Source organism: Fukomys damarensis, unplaced genomic scaffold (assembly GCF_012274545.1).
Source record: "Fukomys damarensis isolate Sample0158 unplaced genomic scaffold, DMR_v1.0_HiC HiC_scaffold_16, whole genome shotgun sequence".
Lineage (NCBI taxonomy): Eukaryota > Metazoa > Chordata > Mammalia > Rodentia > Bathyergidae > Fukomys > Fukomys damarensis.
The window spans coordinates 70752725-70771591 of NW_022900928.1; positions in this window are offsets into that span (position 1 = coordinate 70752725).

The window sequence follows — 18867 nt, forward strand, 5'->3', positions numbered from 1 at the left end:
GAGATTCATTTGCCATTTCTTTGGTTTAGTAAAACTTTGCTAGCTGCCATTGGACTTCTTCCCCTTCTGAAAGTTTCATAATACCATGTTGTGAAATAATACAGTTTTAGAATTCTAGAGATCCATTTTATACTCACTGGTCTGTAGTTGTAGAGCCTACTTTTTTTTCTTCTCCCTCTCTCTCTCTGTCTCTCTGTCTCTCTGTCTCTCTCTCTCTCTCTCTCTCTCTCTTTCTGGTAATTGGGATGGTTGCCACTTGCAGTTTTGCCTAACCTTTCTTATTCTTCATAATTACACACACACACACACACACACACACACACACACACACACACGAAGAGCCAATAGAGGAAAGTGACTGTGCATGAATAAATCGAAAATCTGCATCAGGAGAGGCCATGGTGGAGCATGTGATTGGCATCCAAGGTCAAGGAAATTGAAGGAAAAAATTAAGAAACTGCTTCTGAAACAAGGGAAATCTCTTTAATTATAATGTCTGCTTTAGTTAGCTTTCCATCACTGCCACAAATACCTGAGGTAGTCAAGCTGTTGTACACAGAAAAGGTTTGTTTTGGCCCATGATTTGAGAAGTCAATCCATGGTCATTTGGCCCCATTAATTCTGGGCCTGTGGTGAGGTAGCATAAAAATCAAGGCAGGGGCCTGTGGTAGTTCAAAGTTGTTCACTTCATGGTCAGGATGCGAAAGGCAGGGAGAAGAAAGGGCTGGGTGCTACTACCCTCCTTAAGGTCATACCCCCAATGACAGTATCTTCCACTAGGCCCACCTCTTCAAGTTTCTGCTATTTCTGTTATGGCTTGTATCTAGATGTCCCACCAAAGCTTCATGTAGTCATAGGTGGGGCTTTTTCAGAGGTGGCTGATTCATGGTGCAATGCTAGGATTATAGGTGCTAGGATTAAGGATGGGTGATTATTAAATCAGTTCATTGATTGGTTTCGCACTGCCCTAGTCCTGGTAGCCTGAATACAGTATAAGGGGCAGGAAGAAGCTTGTCTTGTCCTTTCCTTGCTTTGCTGCCTTCTGCCCACCATAAACTGTTTCTCCTCTGTGGTACCTGTCTGCCATGCCACCTTGCCTTGGAGCCAGTTGATTATGTACTGAAACCTCTATAAACTGTGAGCTAAATAAATCTTTCCTGCTTTAACTTTGGGTACCCGATATTTGTCTTAACAATTAGAAAAGCATCTAAGCCAACCTCCTAATAGTGCCATGCTGGGGACTAAGCCTTTAAGGCACAGGCCTTTGAGGACCATCCAGATCCCAACTATAGCAATGTCTTTGTTACTATACCCACTTCCAGTCAGGACTACAGGGAAGCAAGGAAAGCTCTTGTTTCAGGCACAAAATTTAAAGAGATGCCTCAAACTTTGTAATCAAGACAAGCAATGTATTAATGTACCCTATTCTTTTTTTTAAACTTTTTTTTCTTTTTATTGAGTTTATTGGTACAATCTATGTATACAGTACAGTTACATTCATTACTGGGATCCTGTACCTTCACATGACAGGTCTTGGTTCTCATTTTTACCCCTTGTCCCTGCCCTCCCTTCACCCCCTCTTCCCCTCCCCATATACAAATGCTTTATTTCCATTTTCTCATATTTTTTTCTTTTCCATTATTCCCTTTCCCCTACCCTTCCCACTTTCCCTACACCTTTAGCCCCTTTCTTCCTATTTCACACTAGTAATTATCCCATTAGGATCTTGTGTACTATTATAGTTTTTCACACCAGAGAAACTATTCAGTGTTTATACATGTGTGACTTATTTATTTCACTTAAGAGTATATCCTCAATATGTATCCATTTTCCTATGAATGACCCTAATTTCTCATTCTTTATGGCTGAGTAGTATTCCATTTTATAGAAAAACCACATCTTCTTTATTCAGTTTCCAACAGATGGGCAAATTGGCTGTTTCCAAGTTTTAGCTATTACAAACTGTGCAGCTATAAACATTGGTGTGCGTATATCACTGTGGTATGATTCTTTTAATTCTTTTGGAAAGATACCCAGCAGAGGGATGGCTGGTTCAAATGGAACCTCTAGTCCCAGCTCTTTGAGGTATCTCCATACTGATTTCCATAGTGATTGCACCAATCTGCACTCCCACCAACAATGGAGAAGGGTTCCTTTCTCCCCACAAATTGCACCCCATTCTTAAAAATAAAAACAATGGAAAAACTTCATGGTGAAAAACGGGAACTTCTATAAAGACAGGATCAGTATCTACCAGTTTTGTATGGTCTATTTTTCTTAACTGCAGCTTTACTGAATTCTAATTCACAGACCATGCAATTCCCCCATTTAAAGTGAAGAATCCAGTAGTTTTTAGTTTATTCACAGAGTTATGTAACCATCACTACAATCATATCAGAATATTTCATCACCCCCAAAAGAGGTGTTGTACATGTTAACAATTTCTTTGTATTTTATTCAGTCTCCCTAGCCCTAGGCAATCACCAATCTACATTCTGTCTCTGTGGTTTTACTTATTCTGGACATTTTATGTAAAGGAAATTACAAAATGTGGGGTCTTTTGTGACTTTCTTTGCTTCCTTAGCATAATGTTTTCAAGACTATACTGGACCTTGTAAATCAGAGCGTCATTTCTCTTTTATGGCTGAATGATATTTTGTTATGTATGTAGACCATATTTTATTATCCAATCATTAGTGCATGGATATTTGAGTTGTTCCTACTTTTCAGCTATTATGAATAATACTGATACAGATACAAGTTTTTGTGTGTATATGTGCCTTCATTTCTCTTTGCAAAGTAACTATACTATTTTACATTCTTGCCAACAATGTATGCAGGGATTCCAGTTTCTCCACATCCCTACCTATACTCGTTATCATCTGACTTTTTCATTATGATCATGAAGTGGCATAACACTCTGGGTTTGATTTCTATTTATCTGATGGCTAATGATCTTAAATGTCTTTTTGTGTGGTTATTGGCCATTTGCATGTCTTTTGGGGAAAATATTTATCTGGATCTTTTATCCATTTTAATTTTTTTTCAGTCCTTTGTTATTGTCTGACTCAAGGTCACAAAGACTTATGCCTTTTTTTTCCCCAGAGAGTTTTATAGTTTTGCTCTTACTGTTAGGTCTTTGATCTTCCTGGTCTATTTCTAAAAAGCCGTGTTCATGACATTTAAAGTCCAGACACTCAGTCCTCACTCAAACTTCACTTGAAGTCAAGGTTTGGAGAAAAACAGGTTAACAGAGCTTCTCCTTGTAGTTGACTCAAAAGGTTGCAATTTTACAATACCAAGATGTACTAAACATCGCCAGAGACATTCATTTAAGGCTTGACTTTTGAAGTGTTCGAACCTGTAAGTTTGGATGATAGACTGATTGGCTTTTTTGTTTTTTACTTTTATGATTATTAATACATATTCACTGTACAAATTAATGGGACTCACTGTGACATATCCATACTTGAATACATTGTGTGTTCATCCAGCATGTCCATTCAACCTTTTTCTCCCCGCCCCACTCCAGCCTTCTTCCTTCCCATTAGCTAGTTATTGTTTTTCTACCTGCAGGTGTTTTTCCCCCTAAGTTACCATATATAAGATAAAATATGTGATACATTCTCTTCCTGTATCCGGCTTTTTTGCTTAACATGATGTCCTTTGTCTAAACCTATTTCCCTGCGAATAATGGGGTTTCATTCCTGTTTATGGGTAGATAATACTACATTTTCTTTTTCCATTCGTCTGTTGACAGGCACCTAGGTTGATTCCATATCTTGGCTCCTATGAGTAGTGCTGCAATAAACCTGGATATACAGGTATCTATTTGTATGCTGACTTCATTTCCTTCACATATATACCCAGGAGTGGGGTAGTTAGATCATATGATAGTTCTATTTTTTAGTTTCTGAGAGACCCTCATACAGTAGCTGTACTACTTTTCCTCAGAGGCTGTACTAATTTACATTTTCACCAACAATTTATGAGGATTCCATTTTCTCTACATCCTCACCAGCATTCTTTTTTTTTTCTAGCATTCTTGTTATAGTAACCATTCTAATTGGCATGAGGTGGTTTCTCATTGTAGTTTGATTTGCAGTTCCCTGATGGGAAATTATATTGAGTATTTCTTCTATATATTTATTGAACACTTGTGTTTCTTTTTCCAAAGTGTCTATTCAGATCATTCACCCATTTTGAATCTGATTACTTTTTTGTTGTTGTTATTAAATTCTTTAAATTATTTGTATATTCTGGTTATTAATCTTCTGTCAGATGAGTAGCTGGCAAAGATTTTCTCCCATTCTCAATACTCTGTTGATTGCTTCCTTTCTCTGTCAAGAAGTTTTTTTTTTTTTAATTTGATGTAATTCCATTTGTCAATTTTTGCTTTTGTTCCTTGAGCTTTTAGGGCCTTATTTCGAAAATTATTCTTTGCCAATATCTTGAAATGTTTCTCTTATATATATATTTTGTAGTGGTTTCAGAGTTTCATATTTTATATTATGGTCTTTGTTCTATTTTGAATTGATTTTTGTATAGAGAGATAGGGATTTTGTACAGAGAGGTTTTTGAGAGAAATAAGGGTTAGCTTTCAATTTTCTCCATACAAACATTTATTTTTCCTGGCATCATCTATTAAAGATGCTGTCCTTTTTTTTTGGGGTCCTTTCTTTAATGTATGATTAGTGATACCTTTGTTGAGAATCAGTTGGCTAAAGATGCATGGATTTATTTTGGATCTTTTATTCTGCTCCTTTGGTCTACATGTCTGCTTTGATGCCTGTACCATGCTGTTTTTATTTCCATGGCTCAGTAGTATGGCTTGAAATCAGGTATTGTGATTCCTCCAGATTTGCTTTTTTTTTTTCTTTTCTCAAGATTATTTTGGCTATTGAATCTTTTGTACTTCCATATGGTTCTTTGCCCTTGGCCTAAAATGACAAAGTGGCTGCCTGTCCCAATTTGAACCCCACCGTGATCTCTGTTCTCTGACTTCTTCTTGTCCTTCCCCTTCTGGACCCATTAGCCTCAGGTCATTTTAGGAGGCACTCTGGATCCTCTTTCATCCTCATAGTTGTTTACACTGCTAGTGCACTTTAGTGCCTCACACCTGCATGATCACCTAACTTTCCTCCTGATTCAGCAACTGAAGTCACCTTGAGTTTCACAAGGCCTTTTTAAAGTATCAGAGTCCTGATTAGCTCTGGTTCTTTCATGAGAGCCCCCATTTCCTCCTCCCCTGCCTTCTTTGGGATAAATTCATATATACCTCAGGATGCTTCTCATTTTTAATTTTTCCTCTTCCTATAGATAGAACTTAGGAGGTTTCCACGGAAACTCCTGGACAGAGATAAAGAACTCTTGATCAGAGATGAGATGAGCAAGCTTTGCTCATTTCTGTGGGACTCTGAGAGTGTCTTACTCACTCCTTCCCTACTCCTTCTCTAACCTTTCCCTTGGACAGCTCTCAAATCTGTTTCGGGGCCCCAGAACCTTGTGTTTTAGGATTGAGCAGATGATGGTGACAGTGGCCCTGAGAGATGCAGCTTTAGAGGAAGCTACTTCTGGGTAGGTTGTCTGGCAGTTTCACAAAAATCTGAAATCTGGTGAAAGAGCGGTTCTCAAAGACTACCCAAATCTAGACCAAATCTTCCCAATGTGTCACGAGGCAAGACCTTGTCAGAAAACTTATATCTCATATCACCACCATCATCTTCATGTCATTAGGCTTGGCAGAAAGGCCTTTTGGAGATGTCATAGCTATGCTTTGCCACTTGATGATACTGACACTTTAATTACTCCAAATGCCTTTCTGTATGTTGGAATTTTTTTTCCGCCGGTACCAGGATGGAACTCAGGACCTTGTACTTGCCAGGCTGGTGCAGCAACACTGAGCTACATCCCCTCCATATTGCAATATTGGGCCAAACTTTTCTCAAAATTCTTGGAGAGACTTGCAGTTTTGGGGATGATCATAACGTGAGCTGAGTTGACCTTACCTGGGTTGAAGTGTGATTAGGAATTTAGTCCCATTCAATGGGAAAATTCGGGAAATGGGATATATTTTAAGTGGGAGCCATTTGGGTAGGTTCTCTGTGAGCAATGATCTCCCACGGGTCTAAGGCAAATCTGGGAAAGGATGTGTGCACTCCTTGATAGAAGATAACTCTTGCCTAGAGAGCATCTGACACTGTTTCCTTTAAGTCTGATTGCCTTAGATATTTAGATCTAAACTTTGATTGGAATTGAAACACAGGGTAGGGAAAACTTGACTCCTGATCTTTGAGAAGATTTGGTCTAGCTATAAATAGTGATTCATATTCTGAGATTTCAGACCATTCTTTGTAGTGCTCTGGGCCAACCCAAAGGTGGAAAGAGATTGAGATTCTTGTATGCCAGGGCTTTAGCTGAATGGCAGGCCTCAGGCAGTCATATAGAAAGATCAAAAGGCTGGAACTGAATGGGGTTTGGAATCCAGAGGTTCTAACCTGAGGGTTGAAGGTTTCTGGAGGCTGTGGGTTTGCAGCAAAGACACCGAGGAACAAGTGCACTGAGCACTACCTGTGTACCCAGCATTGTCACTGTCCCTTGGGATTGTGCTACCTTTTAGAATAAAAAATCAACTTTCATATCTGAAAAAAAATCACAAATTACTAGATTTTTGGTAAATCTTTTGTCTTACAAATGAAGTTGATATGGGTCAGATAGAAGAAAAGAATGAGGTGGTAACTGAGCTGAATTCACATAAACAGGTAGGGTAAGTGTTAGTACTAGCACTCACTGTTCTGCTCCCACAGTGGAAGGTGTCCTAGGGCACAGGAAGCCTCCCCTGACCAACAGCTTGCTCTGCTATCTTGGAGTCTGAGAAAGAAACTACACATTAAAAGTAAAACTTATGCGGTTTCACCTTCCTAGAATAAGTAAATGACATCAATCACAAAACTAAGGTTTTTGTGGGGGTGGAGGGGGGAAGAAGCAGGGACAGGAAGCAGTAGTTCTGAGGGCATTCATTTCTTTGACTCCCCTTCTGAAAACAAATGAATATTTTTAATTAGGTTCCTATCACAGGGTGTGAATCATAACATAGCGATTGGCTAGCCTCCCTTTTAAGACCAGAACCGAAAAGAGCTTTGAACTTAAATGTAATTGTGACTTCAGATCTAGTACATTTCTCTCCATTTCTGAACCTAGGTGAAATCCAGGATTTGTTTCCTTAGGCAATTTTAGAGGAGTTGAGAATACTCAGGTCCACAATTAAACATTATTGGTTCTTAAATTGGGGGTGGTGGTAATGAGATTATAAACTGGTATTGGACCCCAAGGTTCAGCCTAGAACTCTTCATATCTGTGAAAATTCTTCATTGTTTCTGTCCTGAAGACCATGAAGCTGGTGAGTGTGTACTTGTGTAGAATAGGGAAATGGGGAATGGATGGATACAAGCAACTGTGTAATGCGTTGTAAAGGAGCATCCAGAATGCCTGCAACCATGGGCTGTCCAGGCTTGGGGGTCAGAAGTGACACACTGAGGCAGGGCAATGAGGGAGACTTTAATGCAGGGAGTCTCTTAAGAGATGTGGTTGTGATAGTTACACCTGGGAACAGATGTAACTTTTAAACCTATTAAATATCTGAAACGAGATTTTGTGTTTTTTAAAATTGAAGAATGAATTTTAGGAACAATGGAGTTTAAGAGTAGGAAAATTTATTGAAAGATAGCTTTTGTTTAAGAGGGACAGAAGAGAGACCAGAAAGTGGCTTGTCTGTCTATCCCACTTTTCAAAGGTGTTTTATATAACAAAGTCATGTGATAAGACAAATATAAAATAAAAAAACTTTAAGTCCCAATAAAAATTTATAAAATAAACATAAAATAAAACAAAACCACAGCCAACCAATAAAATTATATAGTTAGCCAAATAATATTAATTATCCCATAATATTAATTAAATAAAATCAAATTAAAAATAAGTTATTAAAAAAACAGGTTATATATAAAAATTTATTTAAAATATTAATGACTTTTATCTCTAAAAAAGTGTCTTTTAAAAAATAATGTTAACCAATAAATGTGTCTTAAATTCTAGTTGTTTTTCTCATAAATCCTCCACCTCTGCTCTGGGTCATACCTACCTATTTTTTCTTACTCTTGGCTTCATGAAGTACTTGTTCTTTCTTAAATCTTCGATTTCTTGTTCCCTAGTGTTTCTTTCCTCTTTATTCATAAATATATCTCTTTCTGATGTTAAAAAAGAAACCTTTCTCTGAAGCTTAATTCCTTTTGTATGTGCCATATCTTGTCTGGGCTATCATTCTCTTCAGAAATATGGATAAATCCCAACCTCAATCTCTCTCCCCATCCCCTCTGTCTCTACACACATACACACACACACACACACACACACACACACACACACACACACACACACCTATCTGGGGAATGGGAGGAGATAGGGTTGGGGAGGGGAATTGGAAGCAAAAGGGATCAAAATTATATATATATATATATATACCAGTTTCCCTCAGTTAATGTATTTATTACATATCACAAACATAAACTAATAAAAAAGGGGGAAATCAGCATATACCATATACCTACTACACCAAGTTCCTTACCACCTCTTAATTTCTCAGCTCCTTGTAGTCTGGCTTGTTTTCTGCCATTGTGCCAAAAATGACCTCAGAGCCAGGTGTGATGGTGCACACCTGTGATTCTAGCACTCAGGAGGCTAGGCAGGAGGGTCACCATGAGTTTGACATCAGCCTGGGCTACATAGTGAATTCAAAGCCAGCCTGAACTTCATAGCAAGGCCCTATCTTAAAAAAATAGAAAGAAAGAAAGGAAGTCCACTGCCTGCTTCACTGGTTCATGGACTAGAGTTCAATCCCCAGTACAAAAAAAAAAAAAAGAAGAAAGAAAGGCCTCAGAAGTCTCTGTTTAGCTCAAATCCAACAGCTCCTTTCTAGACTTCTTCACGTTTCACAGCATTTGACTTCTCAGCCATGTTTTTCTTCTTGAGATGCACATCACCCTGGCTTTAGCTGGTGGACTTCATTGGCTTCCTCTTGGCCCGACTCAGGGATCCTGCCCAGGTCCCCTCCAGCCCCTCCTTCTACTTTCCTTTCTCTGGAACTCATATAGTTGTTGGGGGTAATGGGTGGTTTATTTGATTGTTTCCTCCCACTGCTCGTACAGTGAAATTCAGAGAGCAGAGGTCTCTTCTGTCCTCTTTATTCTTTTATTTCTCCATCTCACCTTGTGTCCCAGTGCTTGACCTAGAGTAAACGCTAAGCAAATGTTACTTGAAATGCAAATGGGTCAAAACACTCCTCCAAGGTAATTTCCTTAGCCTTCTTCTCAAGTCTATGCTCTTCTCACCCCTTTGAAGATCAGGGTTCAGTGACTTTCTTTAAGGGCCTGTTAATCAGTATTTTGGGCCTATAAGCCACTGGGGCTCTGTTAGAGTGACTCTGCTCTGCTATTGTAGGGAGAAAGCAGCCAGAGATCAGTGGTAAACTCAGAGGTATGGCTGTGTTCCAGTAAAACTTTATTTACAAAAATTTGCCGGCCACAGGCTATAATTCGCAGAACCATGCTCATGTTTCCAGTGATTCTCTGGGCATTGACACACGACTGGCTTAAGGATACCTCAAACTCACTTCCTCCTACCTGAAATCATTATTTTCTCTTTCTGTATTCAAGAGCTTTTCCACTTGTTGTAATGCTTGGCTCATTTTATATTGTCTCCATTCTGCCTGTCATTCAGGACAGAAAAGCGCGTTAGTTAGCTTCATCTTTACCTTTCCTCCCACAATCCAGTCCATGACCATATTCTCATAGTTTCATTTCTGTGGCTTTCTGCACTTCATCGCTGCTGCAGCTCAAGCTCTCATTAACGCTCTCTGATTACTGCCTTCACCTCCTAATCGCTTCCTTCTTGAGAGGCCTGACAGTGCCACATCCTTATTCCTTGCAGACTGTTTATATTTTCCTGCTGTCTACCAAATACAGTTGTAATTCTTTAACATAAGTTCCAGCTTCTTCAGCCCCTTCTGGGCTTCCACTTGTCCTTTCATGTCTCTGTTCTTCTGATCCTTTGTTCCTGGAATACAGATTCTGTCTTTGCTTCCCATGAAAATCCTTATGCTTGAGGGTCTAGGCCAACTGCACTTGCCTGGAGGCCTTCCCTAGTCCCAGGCTCAAGGGAGTCACTGTCTGCTGCTCTCCCATCCGGTTGATTGTGGGTGGTATCGACACCTGTCTTTCCCTGCTTAGCATGACCAGCATTCTCAAGGATAGAAACCATGGCCTGTTCATTCCATGCCATAGATACAAGTTTAATTTTCAGGCTTGCACACAGAGGCATTGTTTATTGGAACTGGATTACATTTTAAACTAAAGAACTCCTTATTGGGGTCATGGGATGAGTCTCATTGGTGGTAGAGATCAGAGGAACTTTTGGTGCCCCCCCCCGTATTTGTACAATTATACTTCTTTCTGCATTTGTTTCTTCATTCCCTTCCTATTTTTCACCTTACGCTTTGTAGAATGAGCAAAAGAGGTCTAGGACAATACTATCTCACTTTCTTTTTCCACTTCTATCAAGTGGACATCTTTGAACATTAGAAAATTACACAGGCTTTAAAGTTATGCAGACTTGAGTTGGAATTCAGGTTATTGACCTAACTCTAGGCTATTAAAGCTCTTTAAGCCTAAATTTTCCTGTTTTCTAAGTGGGGTTCTAATACCGAATTTACACAGCTATCAGAGCATTAAACTTAGTCCTATACACATATTTTTCTTTCCTAGACTGCCTTTCCTCTGCCATGTTTTCTCCACTAATTTTAAAGATCTGGGGGATGATCTGTAAGGGTGGTTTCCAATATTCTGTACAGAAAACTCCTGGGTGGATTCCTTCCTGAACATTTCTATCTCAAGAGGAGCCCTTCTCCTTATGTCTTCAAAGCACTCAATCTCCTCCATCCCCAGATTCTCAGAATTTACTTTGAGTATGATTTATACGTCTGGCTGAAAAACAAGAAACCTTCCAGATCTCTCCTGCCCACAATGCATGGGCAGGAGCATTCAATGACCTGAGCACACTCAGCAGATAACTCCCTTTCACTGGCTCTAAGGTGTTTGGCAGATCCCTCAATCAGAACAGCCTCATCCATAAGTGGGGGAAGAAGACAACATCTCTTGTGCTGAGTTGGTGGAAAGAAGGAGGATGGATTGCCTCATCCCCTTTGTGAACATGAACAAGTTCGCCTCACGTTTGTTCAATGCCTGTTGGACCGCGATTGTAACCATTTGTTAAGTGCTCGCTGGGTCCTTTGGCAGAGGTGTTTTGTGAGTGCGTTCCTTTCAGGAAGCAGAGGGATAAGAAAGATAGAGGTGACCTGAGGCAGTCTCTGAGCCTCCCACTGTGGTTGTGTGAACCTGTTGGATACCAAGATGCTGGAATCTTGGTATTTTAAGAAGTATCATCTGGTTTCATGAGTAATGGCTCTGGATATGGAGTGTCCCCAGAAGATTTTCAGAAAAGGACTAATTGGCACAGTCCTCTTATGGAGTCATGGCTGCAGCGCATCGGCACGCACTTCAGCAAGGCAGCGTGTTTGCTGACACACGGGCCTACACCATGTTCATGAGGCCCAGTGTTTACCATCACAGACAGACTGTATTTAGCAGGAAAGGAGAAGAGAAAAATCCTCCCTGAAGTCACTGGTGAAGCAGTATTCTTTTGGTGGCAAATTAAACATAGCCATTCAAGGGAGCATGTGCTCTTATGCCAGGTGAGAGGATTTTAAAGGCTTTGTAGAGGACAAAGCATCCATCTCCAGCCTCTGCTCTGTGCAAAGCAAGGGATATAGCAGATTTCCTTCTTTCTTCATTCAGGCTTTAGCATCTCCAGAGGTCTCAGTGTTTTGTTTTTCTAGCCCTTCTCATTCATAAAAACCAGCATCCATATTTGACCTGGACATGCACAACATTTTTTTTACTTTCAAGTAACCAGATCCACAAGAGTAGATTATGGTTGATGTGTAGAAAAATGCTCATGATTAGTAATTTTATAGTGAAAAACCTGACACATGCTATTTCAACACCATGTTTATGTCCTCCTGAAACTCAGATACTGAAACCCAATCCCCTATGTGGTGATTCTGTGGATGGAGCCTTTAGGGTATGACCAAGTCATGAATGGGAAAAGTGTCTTTGTGAAAGATGCCAGAGGGAGATTGCTTGCTTCTGTCATGTGAGGTTGCAGGGAAGTCAGCAGGCTGCACCCTAGAATAACATCCTTACCAGGACTGGTACCCTGATCTTGGACCTCCCAGCCTCTAAAACTGTCCAGAAACAAGTTTTTGTTGTTTAAAAACCTCCTGGTTTAGTGTATTTTGTTTGAGCAGCCTGAAGGGCCTAAGATACACAGTCAGCTGATTGTAGTCAATATCAACCATGTTGATAGAACATACTCTGGATAAGAAGCGTGAGAGTGATAATTTACCTTCCTCCCCCAAGGAGGAACCTTGTCTACTGATGAGAAAATGATCCGAAAAGAAATTCCACCTGAGGGACATTCTACATGATCCCTGATTATTAATCTTCAGAGCTGTCAAAATAATCAAAACTAAGAAAAGTTTAGGAAAATGTTGGCAAAAAGGAGCCTAAGGAGACATGATAAAAACATGCAGTTGGTGTCTGGAATAGGATCCTGGAAAGGAAAAAGGAGTTTATGTAAGAACAAAAGATGAAGGACTGGGGATTTAGCTCAGTGGTTCTGTTGCCTGCCTCATAAGTGCAAGGTCCTGAGTTTGATCCCTGGTACAAAAAAAGAGCAAAAGATGAACTGTGGACTATAGCTAATAACATACTATTCATAGTAGTTCAGTAACTGGGACAAACATACCTTACTAATGCATGTGGTTAATAGAAGGGTAAACTAGTATGGAGTATATGGGAACTTTATATTAATATATAAGCTAATGCTTTGCAACTTTTTTTTGCAAATACAGTATAAAACTCTTCCAAAATGAACAATTCATTTTTTAAAAAATAGCTCTCATAGCTTCAAATCAATTCATTTTATTTGTTTGTTTGTTTTGGTACTGGGGATCAAACTCGGGTCCTTGTGCTTACAGGGCAGGCGCCGGAAGCACTGAGCCAAATCCCTGGCCCAAATCAATTCATTTTCAAAGGGGCTCCTGGTTTTCAAAGAATTTTTAAAATCATCTAGTCCAATGGTTTTTGATATTCATTTCTTTATATAAAACACTGTTAAAATATTAAGCAGAAGTCTAATTACATTGCATGTGTGGATTTGCTTTGTTGAGTAAAGTGGAAACACTGCCCCGTTTGGACCCTTTCTGCACATCCTGCCTGCCTCTAGGCTCCTCCAAGGAATTCCCACATCCTGTAGGCACCACCAGGCTCTGCCCATCCCTCCTCCCCTCAATCTCTCTTTGAACATCTCTGGAATTGGGTATCTACCTTCTTGAAGAGAGGTTTTAATCTTTTTCTATAAATTTTGACTCCTACCATGATTCTTGGCATTTTTTGACATTAGGTCAAATGTCTTTAAAATTTCTATTGATCAGCCTAAAGTCCATACAAAATATATGTCAGATATAATTTTCCATGGAAATTTCTCTATTTCTTTGAAGTCAGATATGTTTTCTTCTTCCTCATCCCCATTGCTCACTTCCTATATGGAATAACGCCTCTGTTCCTGGCCCTGGTCGACAGTGACAGAGTGGTACATCCCTGTACTCTGTCCTACATGAGCCTGCCGATTGGTCTGCATGATCCCATCTAGATGCCATCCCTGAGCTTCCCTACTTGATTCCACGAGCCTTACTTCAGCCACTTTCCTCTGCATGCCCTATCTCTTCGTGCCTGTTGCCCCTTTGTTGAACCTACTTGCAATCCAGCCTTAGATCTGAGAGGCTGCCTACCTTCCCTTCCCCCAGTCTGCCAAATGCTACACATAGGGCTTGGATTGGTACCACTCTAAAAGTATAGTTTCTAACCTGAACTTAGCCCTTCTTGCTACACATAAAACTCATTTTCCAACCTAGCACTATCTTTTTTTCACAGTAGCATTTTCAAATCTCGGGCTGAGAATGTAGCTCAGTGATAAGAATATAAGGCCCTGGGTTCATGCCCCAGCAACTTGAAAAAACAAAACAAAAACACTTAAAATCTTCTTTTATCCATGTTTTGTCAACTCATAGTCCCACCACTTTCCCCACTTTGGCTCATTTTATAAATTCCTTGGTACTGTTTAAAAAATAAAATTGAAGTCACTGAGATAAGGGATGCTTGAACATTTTAACCTCATACCTAAGTGCAACAATCGTCCTCCTCTTCTCTCATCATCCATATTCTGTCACTCATTCCCTCCTGCCCTCCTCTGTGGTTTAATCCATTAACCCTATATATCTGTCCTTCTACCACTTAATGAAATTTCCTTTATCAAGATTATCAAGTGCCATGTCGCATCTTGATTTTCTTAATCAATCTTTTTACCAAATACTTAACTGGACTCTTACATGCCAGCATTGTATTATGCAGTGTGGATACACCAGTGGAAAATGGTAGGTAGAATCATTGCTCTTTTCAAGTCACAGTGGTGTGTGTGTGTGTGTGTGTGTGTGTGTGTGTGCAAGCATACACTCATTCATGGGGCTAGGGATGTTAAATAAAGGAGTAACTAAAGTTACAAAGTCAGGGTATGGGAGGTAAATGCAGAGAGAAGAAAAGAATCAGGCTAAGATGCAGGGTTATGCTTGTAGCTTGGCTGATCAATGAAATTTTCTGCAAGAAGGTAGCATCCGAGCTGGAATCTGAATGAAGTGAGGCCCCAGGCCAGTCTTGGACCTGGGCAAAGAGCATGCCACTCAGTGGGAGTAGCAAGGATAATGACTCAGAGTTCAGAAGGCTGTGATATATTTGAAGAGCAACCAGAAGACCCACATAGTTAGGTGAGACTCAGTAAGGCAGAAAAAGAAGAGGAGACTGAAAAGAGAAACAAGTCGCCAGATGGCACGTCTTTGACCTCTGTGGTGTGTTCTTGTTTCAGTTCCCACGTTTTTCTGCTGTTTCGCTTGAGACTCCCCCTCAGCCTCTTTTGCATGTCCTACTCTTCTGCTTGTCCTTTATGCTCTGGTGTCTGTCAAGATTCTGCCTAAGCCATCCTCTCTTACCTCTGAACATCCTGTTCCTAGACAGGGCACAGTGAAGCCACTCAATAAAGGTTACTTGATTTTGACCATTTTCAGTCCCAGATCCATTCTGGCAGTTATCCTCAAACCAAAACATGGATTGTTTATAAATCTGTGGCATTGGGGTCCAGAACTTATCTATGATTCGACCAAGCAAAGATGAAAATTGGATTTTCTCCTCCCTTAATTTTAGGTCTCATCATTCTATAAATGCAGCCCATCTGTTGGTCATTGCAATCATCCTGTTACTTAGTGCCTCGCTTTGGGGACTGGTAAATGAATTCATGAATTCAGTAAATGAGGGGCAGGATTTTACTCTTTGGCAATAGTTCATTCTATTAACTGTTATCACTCCTACCCTATTCTCAAGCTTCTACAGATAAAGTTTGGGAACTCCTCAGGCTGTCTAGGAGTCAGTGTTACATTTCCTAGTGATATATTTGGCTCATTGTTTGAAGATTTCAAGATTTTTAGGCATTTTTCCTTCAGTCACTATGATGACTGTCCTTCTGGGTTTCACATCATTCTTCAATTTTGACAAGAATGACATTTTTTATCTTCCACTCAATCATTGATAAAATTGTTGAGTAAGAAGAGGGCAGAATATACAGAGCCCTCCAGATAATATGATAATTTCTGAACACTGTTCTGTGACTAATAAGTGCAGTGATAATAGAATAATAAAATCATTCAATTTGGATGCCAGAGGGGATGTGGAAGATCACTAGTCAGACCTGTAAATTTTATGGATGAAAATGCTTCTATACATTAAGTAATTTCCTCAGTAATACAGTTAATAGGGGAGAAGCTAGGATGTGAATCCAAATGCCATTCACTGTAGCTTTCCCTATGTAATTTACTTCTGTCCCTTTCTTTTTATTCTATAGATTATTATGTGATGCCATAAAACAAATTACCTAAAACCTAGCCATTAAAAATGTGCATGAACATGTTTTAAGACCCATAGATTCCTGGGTCAGAAACTCAGGAAACTCGTGACGGATGGTTCTAGCTTGGGGTCTGTCATGATTTGTGCTGAGGTGACCACTGAGGCTGCTGCCCTTTGAAGTACTGACAGGGCCAGAGGATCCAGTTCCAAGATGCCTTGCTCATGGGGCTGGAAATGACAGGTCCTCATTCCGCACCGTGTCCATCGTTCCATGCGGCTGTTTGAGGGCCTTCTAAGATGAAAGCTGGATTATCCCCGAGTAAGTGAGGAGAGAGAGAGAGAGAGAGAGAGAGAGAGAGAGAGAGAGAGAGAGAGAGAGAGAAAGAGAGAGAGAACCGCATTCTGTGATTTCTGTACCAGCCGGTGGATCACAGGTTGGCTCCATTCTTTGTGGGCGACATCTACACACGGGTTGATAGCAGGAGGCAGGGACTACTGGGGCTGTTGTGCTGGCTGCCTACCACATTCAGTTCTCTCCACCTTTGCTAGAGTAAACCCCAATTATCTTTATTTCTTCCTTTCTATCATGCAGCCACCCCAGGAGTCTATAGCGTGCAATTCTGATAAGATCATTCCAATTCTGCAATTTTGATTTCTTTTTAAAGAACTTTAAAGTTTCTTGTTGCTAAGATAACCACATAATTTATTGTCCAAACCAGAGCAATTTTGAGAATAAAATGGATTACTATTAGCAATTAGGCATGAAGCAGAGCCATAAATTATTGTGGTCTTGAGGAGACCAGGAGTTATAGTTATCCTTTGGCTTACCAATTAAGAAGTAGAACATTATTTTGTCTGTTGCTTTAAAAAAATACTGGCAATAGCTGTCTCAAAATTTTTCTGTTTTACTATCAGTATCAATATTCCTTGTACTCCATCAAATGATACAATTTTGTGTTTCCCAAACATGCCCAGCATTTAACATAATCTTGCTTTTGGATATACTTTTCATTTTACAAGTGGAATGCTTTCTCAGCTTCTACGTCCTATGGACTCCAACCTGCTCTTTGAGGCTGAAACCACTACCTCCTTTCACCTCACTGGTTTCATCCTGAAACCTCCACAGTAGGTTTTACCCTTCCCTTATTTCTCCCTACTTCTCCCCAACACCACCCCATTTTCTTCTTTTCCTTATTTTTCTCCAATTCTCCTCTTCTTCCCTCCCTTTTCCTCCTCTTTCTCCTCTCTGTCTCCTTTGTCTCTTCTCCTCCTCTTCCTCCTCTTCTTCCTCCTCCTCCTCCTCCTGCTCCTCCTCTTCTTCCTCCTCCTCCTTTTTCATATGGGGGATCAAATGCAGGGCATCACACATGATAGTCACATCTTCTACCATGGAGCTACACCCCCATCCTCCATTAGCTCTCACACCTTCTGTGTACTCAGTATTATCCTAAGTATGTCCCTGCATCTGGCATAAAGTTATTTTGTAGTTACTTGTGTACCTGTTTCTTTTCTGTCTGTGTTGCTACAACAGAGCACCACAAACTGAGTAATTTTTAAACAATAGAAATGTATTTCTTATGGTTCCAGTGGCTGGGAATTCCAAGATCAAGGCGCTGTCAGGTGTTGCATCTGGTAAGAACCTGACTTTTTCTTAGAAATTGATACTCTGAATGTTGGGTCCTTCAGTGGGGAGGAACACTGTTCCTCACTTGGCAGAGAAGTGAAAGAGCCCAGGAGAGGCTGAGTGATATCACCAATGCCTCCCATGGGAATGGAGTTCTTACAGTTTAAATACTTTCCAAAGTTCTCATCTCTTAGTACCATTAACAATTGTAATTAAATTTCAATAGGAATTTGGAGAGGACAAACATTCAGACCATAGCACTGCCATACAAGTTTATAACCCCTTGAGTATAGCACTGTATTATGCTCAGTAAAAATTTCAGTCAATTTAATATGAACCATTGAATGTTGTAGGTCCTTAAAAACTCTAGTTTAATGAAATCAAATGTTCTAAGAAATAAAATCTCTGTAAAGATATTGTTGATTTTTCACAATAAGGAAGAACTCACCCAAAAGTGTTTTTTTTAATCTGTTGAAACACAAAATTCAATAATAAAATTTTGGAAATGCATGGAGGGAAATGGCAGACCTTTATCTTCTTAGAAGAGGAGGGTAGAAAGAGATTTCCTCACCCTTTTTAGTTTTTATGTGGGCTCTTTGGCTAGTTCTAGAGAGCTGACTAATACACGACCTGATTAAATAGCAAAACAAAAGTTTGATTAATTTTGGTGGCATGTGAGGATCCTCACATGCAAGTGAAGTCCAAAGAAATGACCAAAGCATGATACTTTCGTATTATTTAGATAAAGACTAATAAATCTGTGAAAGAATCGTCACCGAGCTGTGTCTGTGAGGTCCCAAGGCTGAAATGAGGAACCTATCCCACACTTTTAAAATAAGTTTGCAGGTTCACTGACTCCTGTTATGCACAAAATCATTTTCAGGACCCTTCAGTGAGACAGATACGAGGAGGAATTATTAGCTTGCACTCATAGAATGGAGTACAGGTGCTCACAGAAGTGAGCCTCCTTACAAGCCAGACTGGGGTACATTTAAGGGGGTGTCTTCAAGATTGGTGATCAAGATGTATATTCTCACTGTCAGGTTACAAAGCAAGCCATCTACTTGTGTTTGAAGTTGAGGTAAGCTGCCCACCAAAACTTCCACATCCTTAGGGTAAAGG